Consider the following 16,378-nt stretch of genomic DNA (forward strand, 5'->3'; position numbering starts at 1 on the left):
GTATTTCCTTGGCAACTCGGGGCTGGGAAGCCAGTTCTTAGGAGCTGCCCAGCAACAGAGGCAGCACCATGGAGCAAAAGACCACGAGGCTGTGTCGCAGAGCACTCGGTCCACCTCCCAGGTGCCCGCCACGGAGGGTGGGACCCCGTATTTCTCAGCATCTCAGTGTTGCCCTCGGCAAAATGGGTCATCAAGAGCCTGCTTGTTCACTCTCGGCTGGTCCCTGGGTCCTGTGAGCTCCAGAGTGTCATTTAGAAAACTAAAAGGGCGAGTTCAAAGGTCGTTTTAAAAATCCACACAGGGTATGGCCATCTGTGAGTGAGCCCGCTCTTTGCCACCTTGGCTGGTTCTTTAAAAAGAGAAAAGGGACAGAGTTCTTGCCTCTCATGAATATATCAGCTGGGTATTCAGCCCCAGAGGGACTGAGAGCCCAGAAAAGATCTTTGTCTCCATTTCATTCACTTATTCACTCAACAAACGCTGAGCGAGCAGCCACTGTGTACAGGCCTTGCACTGGGTGCTGGGGACACAGTGTAAGTGAGACACGCAAATGTTTCCCTCTTCGTGGCATGGAGGTTCTAGAGGGTGAGGTAGACGCTGAACAAAATAAGTACATCACGTGGAGATTAGGAGCTGAAAAGTGCAGTGGAGGGCAATTAAGCAGGAAAGGTATATTCATTTGCTGGAGTTGCCATAACAAAGTACCACATGCACGGTGGCTTAAACAACAGAAATTTATTTCATCACAATTCTGAAGGCTGCAAGTCTGAGATCAAGGTGTTAGCAGGGTTGGTTTCTTCTGAGGCCTCTCCTTGGCTTATAGATGGTTGGCTTCTCCCTGTGTCTTCACATGGTCTCCCTTCTGGGTGTGTCTGTGTCCTAATTTCCTCTTCATTTTACCTTAATTACCTCTTTTTTTATTTCTTTTTTTCCCCAAATGGTAGGAGAACTTTATTTTTTTTTAAAAAGTCCTCTTTTTAACCTGGCCCCTTCCCCCACCACTAAAAAGCAGGTTTATTGCTGAAAAGGAATCCATTTATTTGAGCATACTCTTTTTAGGCAATTTCAATTTCTTCCACTCTCATAACACCACTCTGTATTTCTCACTGCCAGTCTTCTCTTTAAACACTTTTTTTTTTTCAGGAGAATCTGCATCACCGTCTCTGTTTCTGCTTCTTTATCCTCTCCCATTAGAAGATCCAACCTATCTCCCACTTTCACCATGCTGCTTTTCTTCCATAATTTTCCCCCATTTAGCCTGAGTTCACCTTTGTGGGGTTTACTTTATTTCTTCTGATATCTAGGCCTAGCTTCTGAATAACATCATACCAAAAAGACTGAGCTACTTTTCTTCAGGTCTTTATAATCTTTGACCCCAGTGGGGTCGTCCTCAGGCTTCTCTTCCTGCTCACTCATTATGATCACTCTCTTCATCAGAGTCCCCTCCATCTTCTACTTTTTGAAGAGTCTTTTTAGTGGATTTCTTAGAGCTTATATGACTTTTGAGTCTTATGGAAAATTGGAAAATATATTCTGGAGATATTAAAAGCCTTGGGAGTCTCAGTGAGACAATGTTACACAAAAGTGTTTTATGGGAATTCCCTGGCAGTCCAGTGATCAAGACTCTGTGCTTCCATTGCAACCAGTTCAATCCCTGTTTGGGGAACTAAGATCCTGCAAGCTGTGCAGTGCGGCCAAAAAAACAAAAATGTTTTATAATGTGACGCATTTAACTTGGTACTGGAAAAACAAAAGTATTGATTCCAGGAAGCACAGTGTTCGTGTGAAGGTGTCTCTGCAGAGTCCAATCCAGGCATCTGACTCTTTAAACACTGCTGGGCAATCTGACACTAGCCATAGCCGTGGTGCAAATGACCTTCCTGAGTCCTCAAGGTCAAGGGAAACTGGACACCGGCATCCTTGAGCTCCCGATCTGCGCCTGCTGCCAGCAGGAGTAGCCAGGCCCAGGGGCAGACAGCCTCAGCCCACCAGGCTCTCACGGACCCTACAGCCCCCGGGGGTCCACAGGGCATCCCAAGCTGGCCAGATCCAGGCAGGATGCGATAGACTCACAGGGAGACCTGGCAGGAGTGTAGGCAAGGAAGAGGAGCCTTAATTATGTCTTTAAAAGACCCTCTCTCCAAATACAGTCACATGCTACTGTGGGTTAGAACTTCAACATATGAATTTGGGGGCAGGAGATGCAATTCCGCTCACCGCAGAGGATGACAGGAAGTGATGGGTGGGCTGGTTATTGTATTAAATAGGGGGTCAGAGATGGCCTCACTGAGGAGGTGACATCTGAGCAGAGGTCTGAAGGGGGTGACGCAGTCGTTCTGCTGGGTGTCTGAGAGGAGAGTGTTCCAGGCAGAGAGAACAGAACATGCAAAGGTCCTGAGGCATGGCTGTATGTGACTTGCTCAAGGAACAACGAAGGGGCCTGGGGAGCTCTGAGTGAGGAGCAGAGTAGAGGAGATGAGGGCGGGGAGGTGACAGGGCAAATCACTCAGGACCTTGGTTCTTCTAGGAGTGAGATGGCCCATGGCTTTCAGATCCACAGCTCACCCAACAGCATATTTTTAACCTCAGACTGATTTTTTCCACCTATCAGCCCCCACCACTAGCCTCCCAGTGTCTGTCCAAGAAAAGTAAACCCACTGGAAGGCCGGCATGAATGAAGTAGAATTAGGAGCCTAAATCTCATGCACAAATATTGCAAGAGTCACCTCAACACCCAGAGGTGTAAGGAGATGGGTTCAAAGAACCAGGTGTGGGAATAGAGGCTAATCTCCCTCCTGGCTATTTCCTCTTGCTCTGCTTAAAGCCTTCAAAGAAATGAGAGCTCTCCCAGCCTCTCCTAAGAAGACCAACTCATCATCTCTGATGGTTCAGCTTCCTCTCATCATTCAGGCTGTGGTCAGATGCAGGGACTCCCCATCACAGCTTCCAATGAGGTCTTCCTCGTGGGGCTTTATCTCAGGATGTTGGTGCCATACGTACAAGGATCTTGACCTGTCTTGTTTGCCATTGGGTCCCTGACACCTTAAATATTTCTTACCTGAATGAATGAATGAGTGGTCTTAGGGATGCGTCTACCCAAGAAAACATCATCAAGCACCTAGAAGACTGCTGCCGGGGCTCCAGGACTTCTCCTAAGTAAGGAAGGGATGAAGCGTGGTGGGAAAGAAGGCTTATTCCAGAGCCAGGTCCAACCCCAGCACACAATCAACTAGCTGTGTGGTCCCCAGCATTACTTAATCCTCTGAGTCTCTGTCTTCTCCTGCACGAGGTGGGGATAATCATAAGTAGTACAGAGAGCCATTGTGAGGGGTCAGTGGGTTAACCCGTGGGAAGGCAGCGCCCTGAGCACAGCACCAGGCCATGAAAGCACTTGGTCAACATTGGCTCTCAGGTGGCTATTGTGGCAGGTGGTTGGAGCCTGGAAGCTGGGGGAGGGCGGGGAGCAGCTGCTCAAGCAACACCACCGAGTGTGCTCTGCAGAGCCCTCACGGGTGCTTTTAACAACAGAGCCCCACCTGTCCTGTGTGTACACACAAGAAACAAACACATCCCCAGCCAACGGGCGCTTCCAGCCAGGTGTCCTTCCCTGGCACCTGCGGGGGCCCGTGACGAGGTGTGCTGTTCCCTCTCTCTGTTTGTCCAACCACAGTGCAGAGAAAATGGCAAAGCGTGTGGGGTTTGCTTCCCCTAGAAGTAGCCAGGTTCCACGAATAGATGCAAAGAGATGACAATGAGGGAAAAGCAAATAGAAGAAAAGAAGCGGCATTAAAGAAGCGGCATTAAGCCTGAGGCCACAAAAAAACCTTACTGTTAATGTAATCAGAATAGAACTTCCCTGAAGTACCAGGTATCGCGTGTGTCTACTTCCCTGAATCCAAACTGAAACCACACTTGAGAGGGGGGGTTGACCCCCATTGCCAAGCCTGGACCAGCCTGAGTTGCCATAGCAACCAGATGGTACCTGGAGATGCTCCTGATTAATACAGGCTGGTCCAAGAGCTACCGGGGGAAAAGCAGGGAGGGAGGGACAGCAGGGAAGTCTGGGGGCCTTCTGTGTACCACCCCCACATGGACAGGGACATTTACACAGCTGGGCTGGGCACCAGGCTTCACCACCCACAGGCAAAACTACTAAAAACTAGTAAAAGATATGGCACCTAAAAGTAAAGGACTTATGGTTACCAAAGAGGAAAGATAAGGGGGAGGGATAGGAGGGATAGGATTCCAAATTAGGATTTGGGGAGTAACAGACACACACTGCTAAATATAAGAAAGATAAACAACAAGGACCTACTGTATAGCACAGGGGACTATTCTCAATATTCTGTAATAACCTATATGGGAAAAGAATCTGAAAAGGAATATATATATATGTATATATATGGCACTTTTCTGTATACCTGAAACTAATATAACATTGTAAATCAACTATACTTCAATAAAAAAATTAATTAAGGGAATTCCCTGGCAGTCCAGTGGTTAGGACTCCCCCCTCTCACTACTGAGGGCCCGGGTTCGATCCCTGGTTGGGGAGCTATCAATAAGGTCCCACAAGCCACACAGCGCAGCCAAACAAATAAATAAAAATAAAGTGTGATTTAAAAAATTTTAATACAAAAATTAAATTAAATTAAATTAAAATAAAAGTAGAGGAAAAGCATTCTCTAAAACTTCACAGGCTCCTTAAACACATTAGAGAGGATGGGAACTCAAAAATGCCCCACGAGTTCCTTCATCCAGGAAACAAAAATAAGACCAGGCAGGGCCTGGAATGTAACCCTACAAGGCTTCAATTTATTCACTGGTGTGGGAGGATGTCTTTTTTCTCCATTTGGGAGGAAAATTTTAAAACTAAAAATAGCCAGTAATTTCACTCCTAAGTGCATCTAGCCACTGAAAGTCATGTTCATAAAGCTCTATTCATAGTAGCTGAAGACTGGAAACAACCCAAAGGTCCAACAACAAGAAAATAGTAAAATAGGGTGTGATGCATCCATCAAACAGAATACTACACAGCAATGAAAAAGAAGATGCCACAGGCAGTGTGGATGAATCTCACAGACGGACACAGAGCAGGACCCACTGTGTGATTCCACTGATATGACATTCAGAAACAGGTAAAACTAATCTATGGTGATGAGAGTCAGAATACTGTTGACCTTTGGGGTGGAAGGGGTGTTGGGCTAAAACAACAAGGGAGCCTACTGGTAGGACTGCCAGATAAAACACAGGATGTCTAGCTATATGAGATATACTTATGATAAAAATCTATTCATTGTTTATCTGAAATTCAAATTTAACTAGTGGTCTCCTATATTTTTTTAATTTGCTTAACCTGACAACCCACTGAGGGGATGGAAATTCCTTAAACCTTTACCTGGGTGATGGTGGGGAAACAGTATACAGACATGTGTAAAAATTCATTTGTGCAGTTTTCTGCATATTTGTTACATCATTACAAATATTTTTAAAGCTAAAATAATCATACTAAATTCATTAAGAGAAATTAGATATGCCCTTCCTCCTTACAATCAAGCTTTGAATTGGGCAGAAAAAGGGATATAAGCCGGATATCCCCACCCAAACACAAGTCCCAGAGGAAGTGGGAAATCTATTCCGTCGTGTTACAGATAACACTGAGGTTCAGAGAGGTGCGATGGTTCACTCAAGGTCAATCAGCCTGGAACAGACAGGTCAGGGATGTAGATCCAGGTTTCCTGGGACTCCCAAGGCCTCTCTCTGAGGTCCAACCCAGAGTCTGACACTGAGCTTTTTCCTTGCCAGGCCCACTTCTCCCCAAACATAAACAATCAGGGGTAGGAAGGATTTTGTCCCCCATGATCTTGGCACATGAGTATGTTACATAACATGGCAAAAGAAAGTGGAACTAGGTTACGTGCTTTAAAATAGGGAGAGTATCCTGGGTTATCCCTATGGGCCCAAGGTCATCACATAGGCCTTTAAAAGTAGAAGAGGGAGGCAGAAGAATAGGTCAGAGATGCTATGGAAGGTGAGGCAGGAGAGCTAAGAAGCATGAGAGAGACTTGATCCATGGTCATCAGTTCTGAGATGAAGGAGACACAAACCAAGGAATGCAGGTGGCCTCTAGAAGCTGAGAACAAACTCCGGCTTCCAGCCAACAAGGAAACAGGACCCCAGTCCTGCAACAGCTTAATACCAACTTCTGCCAACAGCCTGAATGAACAAGCAAACGGATTCTTCCCAGAGTGTCCAGAAAGGCACACAGCCCACCAACACCTTGACTGCAACCCAGCCAACCCTATCAGACTTCCAACCCGTGGAATCTGTGAGATCATAAATGCATGCTGTTGGTAAGCTAGTCATTTTGTGGTAATTTGATATGGCAGCACAAAAAAACTAATACACAATCCCAATCATGTAGAATAATTTTTACAAGAATTTGTAAAAACTGTGAGATTATTTATATGTATCCATATATACAGGTATCTATATAGATGCATATATGTACATAAACATATATACATAAAAGTCTGTGACTTTTTTTGCACTTAATAATATATCTTAAGTGACATTCTGCACCAGTTCTGAAAGGGTTTTCTAATGACTCCATAGAATTTATCTAGCGTGGACATCGGGCTCTTTTTCATCTTTTGCTGTTCCTCAAAATGTTGTAGCCATCATTTTGTACATAAGTCCCCATGAAGCTGCTACAAGTTTTTCTGTAGGATGAATTCTAGAAGTGGCCTTGCTATCAATATTTTAAAGATTATGTGCGTTTTAAAATTTGACAGATACTGCCACCAAAATGAAGGCAACACCCTGGGGAATAGATAGTGATCAGGGACTAAACTCCCAGCTCCTCTTGAACTGGTATGGCCATGTGACTCATTTTTACCCATGGAATGTGAGCAGAAGTGTAGAGTATCACCCTGGACCAAAGATTTAAGAAGCAGGTGTGCCCTCAATAAGTTCCCTTTCTCCTCTTCTGGCTAGATATGGAAAACACTAAGGGCCCCCTGTGTGGTAGAGCCACGAAATCATGGTGGCCTGGATCCCTGAGTCACTGTGTGGAGGAGGAGAGCCATCCAGTGAATAGGAACACTCTCCCAGGGCAATCAGGTGAGTTAGAAACAAACTTCTGCTGTGTTTAACTTTTTATCCAACTGGGAACCTACCTGTTACAGCAGCATTCCTGACTTAGTCAGCTGGGCTGCCATAACAAAATATCATAGACTGAGTGGCTTAAATAACAAACATTTACTTTCTCACAGTTCAAAAATCTGGAAGTCCAAGACCAGGTCAGTTCCTGGGGAGGGCTCTCCTCCTGGTTTGTAGATGACCGCCTTCTCTCTGTGTCCTCACATGGAGGAGAAAGAGAGAACGAGTTCTCTAGTATCTCTTTGTATAAGGACACTAATCCAATCATGAGGGACCCAACCTCATGACCTTGTTTAAACCTAATTACCTCCCATCTCAAAATACCATCCCATTGGGGGTTAAGTCTTCAACATATGAATTTAGGGGGACATCAGTAAGTCCATAGCCTTTCCCTAACTAATATACTACTTGATGGAAGCAACACTGGCTTCATTCAATGAGTGTTTTTCTTGTGCTCTGAAATCTTTGCATTCAAGGGGAATCTACACAGGTGTGGCATCCTGTTGAGAAAACCAAAGCGTTCATTAAAAAGAGAGCTAATCATGCAGCTCAATATCAAAAACACAAACAACCCAATCCAAAAATGGGTGGAAGACCTAAATAGACAATCCTCCAAAGAAGACATACAGATTGCCAACAAACACATGAAAAGATGCTCAACATCACTAATCATTAGAGAAATGCAAATCAAAACCACAATGAGATACCACTTCACATTGGGCAGAATGGCCATCGTCAAAAAAATCTACAAACAGTAAATGCTGGAGAGGGTGTGGAGAAAAGGGAACCCTCTTGCACAGTTGGTGGGAATGTAAATTGGTACAGCCACTATGGAGAACAGTATGGAGGTTCCTTAAAAAACTAAAAATAGAACTACCATATGACCCAGCAATCCCACTACTGGGCATATAACCTGAGAAAACCATAATTCAAAAAGAGTCATGTACCACAATGTTCATTGCAGCACTATTTACAATAGCCAGGACATGGGAGTAACCTAAGTGTCCATCGACAGATAAATGGATAAGGAAGATGTGGCACATATGTATAATGGAATATTACTCAGCCATTAAAAGAAGTGAAAACTGAGTTTTTTGTAGTGAGGTGGATGGACCTAGAGTCTGTCATACAGAGTGAAGTAAGTCAGAAAGAAAAAAACAAATACCGTATGCTAACACATATATATGGAATCTAAAAAAAAATGGTTCTGATGATCCTAGGGGCAGGACAGGAATAAAGACGCAGATGTAGAGAATGGACTTGAGGACACAGGGAGGAGGAAGGGTAAGCTGGGACTAAGCGAGAGAGTAGCATTGACATATATACACTACCAAATGTAAAATAGATAGCTAGTGGAAAGCAGCTGCATAGCACAGGCAGATCAGCTTGGTGCTTTGTGACCACCTAGAGGGGTGGGATAGGGAGAGTGCGAGGGAGGCACAAGAGGGAGGGGGTATGAGGATATATGTACACGTATAGCTGATTCACTTTGTTATACAGCAGAAACTAACACACCATTGTAAAGCAATTATATTCCAATAAAGATTTTTTTTTAAAAAAAGAGAGCTAATTATAGCATCTCTGCAAGAAATCATTTCCTCTCACCTCTTCCTCTTGTACTCTCTCTCAGCCTTCATTCTCTTTCTTCTACTTGTTGTTTGAGCTTCTGTTAGGCAGGCTCATTCCTTCCAATCTTGCTCTGTGTGCTAAGATCTGTCAATAAGCCATCTTAATCTAGCCCCAGACAAAACAAGGGTTGCTAAGACCCACGGAAAGAAATGGAATCCCCTCCTGAGTTCTAGGCTGAAGAGTGTGAAATTCGACAAACCGTGGATTCTAACAACCAAGGTGAAGCTAATCCAAATGTCATTTTGAACTGACCTTCAAATGCATTCGTCACTTTCCAGATGTTTTATTTGGCTGATAGTAAAAGTGATTTCCGGACCCTGAACAAACAATCTCCAGAGCAGGTAGCCAGGTAAGGAGCAAGTGTTAAGACTCTACCTAGAAGTAAAAACTTTTAACAGGGAGCAATAAAAACAAAAATCAACAAGTGGGACTGCATCAGACTAAAAAGCTTCTGTACAGCAAAAGGAACCATCAGCAAAACAAAAAGACAATCTACAGAATGGGAAAGAATATTTGCAAACTATATATGGGATAAGGGGGTGGTATCCAAAATCTATAAAGAACTCATACAACTCAGTAGCAAAACAAACAAAAAAATTGATTAAAAAATCGGCAGAGGAACTAAATAGACATTTTCTTCCAGAGAAGACATCCAAATGGCCAACAGTCACATGAAAATGTGCTCAACGTCACTAATCATCAGGGAGATGCAAATCCAAACCACAATGGGGTATCACTTCACACCCATTAGAATGACCGTCATCAAAAAGACAAGAGATGACATATGCTCACAAGGATATGGAGAAAAGGGAACCCTCATGCACTGTTGGTGGGAGTGTTGACTGGTAACAGGGAAACAATCCAAATGTACATCGATGGATGAATGGATAAACAAAATATCCAATGGGATATTATTTGGCCTTGAAAAGGAAGGAAATCCAGACACATGTTACCACATGGACGCACCTTGAGGACATTATGCTCAGTGAAGGAGGCCAGTCACAAAAGGACAAGTACTGTTTGATTCCACTTATATGAGGTCAAACTATAGAGGCAGAAAGTAAAATGCTGGGTGCCAGGGGCTGGGAGAAGGGGAAATGGGAGTTAGTGTTTAACGGGGACAGAGTTTCAGTTTGGGAAGATGAGAAGAGTTCTGGAGATGGATGGTGGTGATGCAGAACATTACGAATGTACACAATACCACTGAAGAATTGTTAAAATGGTAAATGTTATGTCTGTTTTATCAAAAAAAAAAAGTGTAGAAAAACTCTTAACAGGGGCTTCCCTGGTGGCACAGTGGTTAAGAATTTGCCTGCCAATGCAGGGGACACGGGTCCGAGCCCTGGTCCTGGAAGATCCCACATGCCGTGGAGCAACTAAGCCCATGCACCACAACTATTGAGCCCGTGTGCCACAACTACTGAAACCCACGTGCCTAGAGCCCGTGCTCCACAACAAGAGAAGCCACTGGAATGAGAAGCCTGCGCACCACGACAAAGAGTAGCCCCTGCTCACCGCAACCAGAGAAAGCCCACGCACAGCAACGAAGACCCAACTCAGCCAAAAATAAAATAAATTAAAACAAAACAAAAAACAAAAAAACTCTTAACAGGTGATCCAGAAACATCCACCCACCTTCTCTTTTTTTTGGCCGCGCCACGTGGCTTGTGGGGGTTTAGTTCCCCAACCAGGGATTGAACCCAACAGTGAGAGCGCAGATTCCTAACCGCTGGACTGCCAGGGAATTCCTGATCTTTTTTTTTTTTAATTTATTTTGGCCACGCTGCGCAGCATGCAGGATCTTAGTTCCCTGACCAGGGATCGAACCCGTGCCCCCTGCAGTGGAAGCTCGAAGTCCTAACCACTGGACCGCCAGAGAATTCCACCCCCCCCATCTTCTTGAAGGTACTTAAATATTCACAGTTACCCTAGAATTTCAGCTTTCTTGCCTCCCAGCATCAAATACCCACTTATTGAGGGCACCGATAAGTAGATCTAGACACAGACCAGAGCTCTCATGCTGATTCAGACAACCCAAAGCCACCCCATCTCAGGCAGTGTGAATTCACCCCATACCCCACCTTTGCAAAGAGAAGCTAAGAGCAAGGTGAAATGAAAAAGCCAGAGCCAACAAGAGCTCTCATCACTTGGGGCCAAACTCCAGAATTGCCCCACATACATGAGAACAGAGCTAAATAAAATGCCAGGCCAGATGGCAAAGGCTGAAGGCTAGGCTGAGACCAGCACGCCAGCATAGCCGTGAATACGGCTGCAAAGGTCCATCCCCTGGTGAGAAGAAACCATGTCACAGCTGGTCTCATTTTTCACCCGCTCGTTCAATTGCCCATCACAGCACAGGGATACACACACTCCCTCCCCCGAGGATGAACAGATCCCCTGGAATCGCTGGATGGTTTTCACGGCTTCAGGACACTGACTGGGATTTAGGAAGGAGAAAGGATGGGAGACCTCCAGGGCTTAAGCTGGTAGGCAGGACCCATGCGAGCCACTGAATCTCAAGCTGAATCCTCCTCCCAACTTCAGTTTCATGGCTCTATTACCCTCCCCATCACTCATTCATTCATTCATTCATTCAGCAATATTCACTAAGCACCTACTGTGTGTCCGGCAGTGTTGTAGACACTGGGGACCCAGCAGTGAACAAAACAGACATGGTCCCTGCCCTCATGAAACTCACATTCTAGAGGGGGAGACAGACAAGAAACAAGATAAACAAATAAAATATGCAGATGGAGGAAAGAAAACAGGAGAGGAGGAAAAGGAAGGGGAAGGAGAATGTCATTTAGAGAAGGTGGTCAGAAAAGACCCTAGTGGGAAAGAAGCATTTGAGTAAAGATCTGAAGGAGGTGAGGGAGGAGCCATGAGGGTGACTGGGGGAAGAGCGGTCTAGACAGAGGCAACAGCCCGTGCAAAGACCCTGTGGCTGGAACGTGCCTGGTGTGCTCAAGGAAGAGCTAGGAGGCCTGTGTGGCTGGAGTGGAGCGAGTGAGGGGATGAATGGGGGGAGGTGATAGAGGAAGGTGACAGGGACAGATGGTACAGAGCCTTGTGGACCACAGGGAGGACTTTGGCTTTTGCTCTGAGTAAGGTAGGAGGCATGGAAGAGTCTAAGCAGAGGAGGGACTTGACCTGACTCAGGTGTTCTCAGGCATCCTCTAGAGGTCAGATTTGTAAGAAACCCAAAAAGCAGTGGAATTGATCACACCAACCATTGTGGGGCTCCCTCTCTCCCTCCTTCACCCCACATTCTACTCATCATCAAGGCTGCTGATTCTACCTCATACTTCCTTTCCCACTTTCCATGGTTCAGGCCCTCATTTGCCCCATGCAGATGGACCGTAATACTTTCCTCTGTGTTCTGAGTCTCTCCTCCCTCCAATTCATCATAGACTATCAGGTCATCCATTGGCCAATCCCAAAAGGACTCCTCACTTCCAATCCTGAGCACATCCCCAACTTCTGCAACTCTTTGCCTCCATCCTGAATGCCCTTCTATCTCCCTACCCCCAAAGTCCAGCTCAAAAGATGCTTCTGCTCTGAAGCCTCCAAGATAATTCGTCAGTGCCCAAACCCCTCACCAGCCCACAAATGTCCATGGCTCTCTACCTCCAGCACCTGCCACTCCCTGCATGGGGCTAGTTCTGGCTGCAGGAGCGAGAGACACGCCAGAGGTGCTGGGGAGTTATTACCCTTGGAAGATTCCTCAACCAATGACTGATGGGAGTTGATAGAGAAATGGCCCCAGCTTTGCAACCAACCTGCTTGGATCCTGGATCTGCCCCCTCCTGCTGTGTGACCTTGGACAAGTCACTTCACCTCTCTGGGCTACAGTTTCCCCATCTGTAAAATGAGGATGATGAGAGCATATATTTCATCGAGTTCTTGTGGGGATTAAATCATTTCATTTCTACATAATGTGCCTGGAACAGCATCCCACACATGGTAATTCCCTAAAGACGTTTTTGATATTATTATGACTGTGGCTACCATTATGATTCCACCCTCTGCTGAATCCTCAAAGCCTAGTACAGTGCCTGGCCAGCAGGAAGGACACAATGAACACTTATTGAAAGGTAGATCAGGGAATTCCCTGGTGGTCCGGTGCTTAGCACTCGGTGCTTTCACTGCGGTGGCCCGGGTTCAATCTCTGGTCGGGGAACTAAGATCCCGCAAGCCGCAGGGCCAAAAAAGAAAAAGGTAGATCAATTATTCCTCTTGTCCAGGGCAATATCACAATTGGACCCATGTTCTATACGCCGGACACCATTTATCATTCTTAAACTTGCTTGACTCTGTTGGTGCTGGAAGGTTAAAAGGAAAAAGAAGAGACTGCCAGGAAAAAAATAAAACTTCTCCCAGGGGAGAGTGTTCCTCTAATGTTGCTCCCTTAAACTAAACTGTTACGCATTTGCTCTCTTCTGTGTTCTCAGGAGTGGGGGGGTAGTTTTACCTACCAGCTGCATCTTTGGAATACTTTTCCTTCAATACATGTTTGTGACTTCTTGGTATTTTGCGTTAGTGGGGATTTCACAATCTCCCTCATTCATTCTGCAACTTCGGCCAGCCAGTGGCTGTGGATGGTTATAAACATATTAATACGTGAAGACATTAACGCATTACGATGCTAATTATTAGTCCTGATGTGCTTCGTTTGTTCAGCAAATATTTACTGAGTACCGACTGTGTGCCACTGTGACTCAATTATTGCACATCTTGGGATCTTAAAACTCTCAAGAAATCGTCTAAGAGCTGCATCCCCTTAAGGCTGAAAGAAATTGTAGGGCTTCCCTGGTGGTGCAGTGGTTGAGAGTCCGCCTGCCGCTGCAGGGGACACGGGTTCGTACCCCGGTCCGGGAAGATCCCATATGCCACGGAGCGCCTGGGCCCGTGAGCCATGGCCGCTGAGCCTGCGCGTCCGGAGCCTGTGCTCTGCAACGGGAGAGGCCACAACAGTGAGAGGCCCGCGTACCGCAAAAAAAAAAAAAAAAAAAAAAAATTGTAGTGATGTTTTTTGCTGGGGGAAAATAGCTGGATACCAAAATTGGAACCATTTTTAGAAAAGAAAAAAAAAAAGTGAATAGCCCAGTCTCCAGTCCTGAAAAAAATATTTGAAGATGAGCCTCCCTACACTTTGTTCTTGGTCACTAAGAATTAACATGTGGATTAGTTGGGTCCAGAATATGTTTCCAATACTCATCTGACTTGCATGCCTTAGGGGAGGGATGGGTGGGACGCGCAGAAGAAAGGGAAAGCTGAAGCATGAACTACAGAAGAAATCAGAAGTGAAAAGAAGCCAGACACAAAGACCACTTATCGTCTGACTGCATTTCTATGAAACATGGAGAAGAGGGAAATCCGTAAAGACAGAAGGCAGATGGGTGGTTGCCAGTCGCTGGGGGACTGAGGAATGAGAATAACTGCTTCATCGGTAGAGAGCTTCGCTTTGGTGTGAAGAGAAAGTTCTGGAACTAGATAAAGGTGATGGCCGCACAACATTATGGAATATACTAAGTGCCGTTTACTTGTTCCCTTTAAAATGGTGGGAACAGTAGACTTTATGTTGGGTGTATTTTACAATTAAAAAAGTGTCCTCAAGTCCATTCTCTAGTAGGTCTGAATGGTTAATAAAATAAAAAATAAAGAAAAAAAAATTTTAAACCAAATTACATTGATGAACTCTTGCAAGAACAGCAACAGCAAAAAAAAAAGTGGCCAAGATTTAGTGAGCACCTACTATGTGCCCAGCACGGAGCATCACCTGGCCTGGCCTCCCAGGACCCCTACCACTGGGATGCCATGGTTAGCCTGATCATCAGCTAGGAACACTGAAGCACAGAGGGGCTGAGTGATGCCCCTAGGGCTTCTAAGACTCTCACCAACACTTAGCTGCTCCGGAATCCTGTTCAAATGCAGATTCTAACTCAGGGCTGAGTGGGCCCCAAGACTCTGCATTCCCAGAGGGTGCTGGTCCAAGGTCTGCACTTTGAGAAGAAGGTCTGGAGATTCTGACCAGCGGCCCCTCCCACTCGGTTAAGTCAGGCTCACTGTCCACCATCAGACAGGCTTGGCCTTGCCGGAAGGGGTAGGAGAGCTTGCCAAGAGCCCTTGCCTGTCTGTCACTATGAAGACAGTGGGATTGAAAGATCCTGGAATAGAATCTTCCCTCACTTGCCCTTGGCCATTAAGGGCCCTCTGGTCCTGTGAGCTAACATTTCGAAAAGAATAATAAAATAAATAAGTCAAACCCTCTGCCGGAGCATGTGATGTCCAAGAGCTGCACTTGGCATTACTTTGCAGGTCATTTACCCAGTAATTTGTTCAAAGTCAAATGTGCCCTTTGCCTCCAGAACCCCAGTCCTGATCTTTCCCCTTACTTTGGGGGACGGGGAGGCGCAGCATTGACTTAAACCAGTCTTATCTAGAGGGAGGATGGCATTTGCCCTGAGTGACATCTTTATGTATCTCTGCAAATCCCTGTGTCTTGGAGGAAAGCAATATCAACGGAATAGTCAGCTACTAAGATGGCTGGAGTTGGGAGACTTCCTGCAGGCTGGGCTTGGTATTGGAGGCACTAGAAGCCGAGTAGGGGATGAGGGGCCAGCGTCAGCCACAGACACCCTAGACTCCTCCTCCCCACCTTACCCCCGTCCTCCCTCCATCTAGGACTGTCCTTGAAAGAGCCCGCATGGGAAATGGCAAGTCTGCCCTGAAGTTGTCAACTCAGAACAGGAAACTCAGGATGGAGCCCGGATACCTAGTGGAGACCCCCCACCCTCAATGCACCTTCGCTTGGAGCCAAGGAGAGATGGGGCACACGGATGAGCTCTCCCTTCCTGTCCGTTTACCCTCAACAGAGATTACTACCTCTGGGAAGGTATTCTGTCCTCCTGTTTACATTCTATTCTGGTTCCTTCTCCCAGCTCAGTCTCTCAGGAGCCCCGAAAGCAGGAGCCCCTGGAAAAGGCAGAGGAGCCCAGCCCGCGGGGCGCTTCCCCCTCTGCCCCCACCAGCCGCGGCAGCCACGTGTTCTCTGAAGCTGTCAGCGGAGAGAGAGCGAGAGAGGAGAGGGATTCTGTCTCTCTCACTTCTTGAGAAATGAAAGCCACCCGGAGAGTCAACTCTGTCCAAACATTTTTAAAAAGGGAGGGGTTGGTCTAGAGGGGTGTCAGTGCTGTCTTTGCTTTTCATTTGGAGCAAGGGAGGGGAGAATGTTAAATATTAAACGGAACAACTGCTTTCCTAAGACGGTGTCATTATCCTCAACAGCCATCTGCCATCTCCCTTTTTCCAACGCATTCACGCTGCATTGAGCACAGCAAACAAGGACCCCGGCTACACGGGCGTCGCGAACTTTTGTTTCGGGGACCGCCTCCCGCAACAAAGCTGTAGGCGATAGGGGAGGGGGACGCACGCAAGATTCCAAGTTCTGTCACTTGTCCAGACTGCCTGGGTCTTAAAGCAGAAAGAGGCTAATGTAGACTTGAGTGATGGGGTGGGGAGGACATAAAAAAGTAGAATTAGACTTAGCTTGGAAACTATAGTCATTGGGGATATGTCGCATGTCCAG

At 46.1% G+C, this 16,378-nt stretch overlaps 1 pseudogene; it reads right to left on the reverse strand.

Moving 5' to 3' along the window:
• Positions 1-379: 379 nt before the first annotated feature.
• LOC111166781 (mitochondrial transcription rescue factor 1-like) lies at positions 380-1,993 on the reverse strand (annotated as a pseudogene).
• Positions 1,994-16,378: the final 14,385 nt, after the last annotated feature.

This window comes from Delphinapterus leucas, unplaced genomic scaffold (assembly GCF_059928025.1).
Source record: "Delphinapterus leucas isolate spDelLeu-1000000601 "Yukka" unplaced genomic scaffold, BTC_Dleu_Yukka2 spDelLeu_asBTCV2_sq25, whole genome shotgun sequence".
Lineage (NCBI taxonomy): Eukaryota > Metazoa > Chordata > Mammalia > Artiodactyla > Monodontidae > Delphinapterus > Delphinapterus leucas.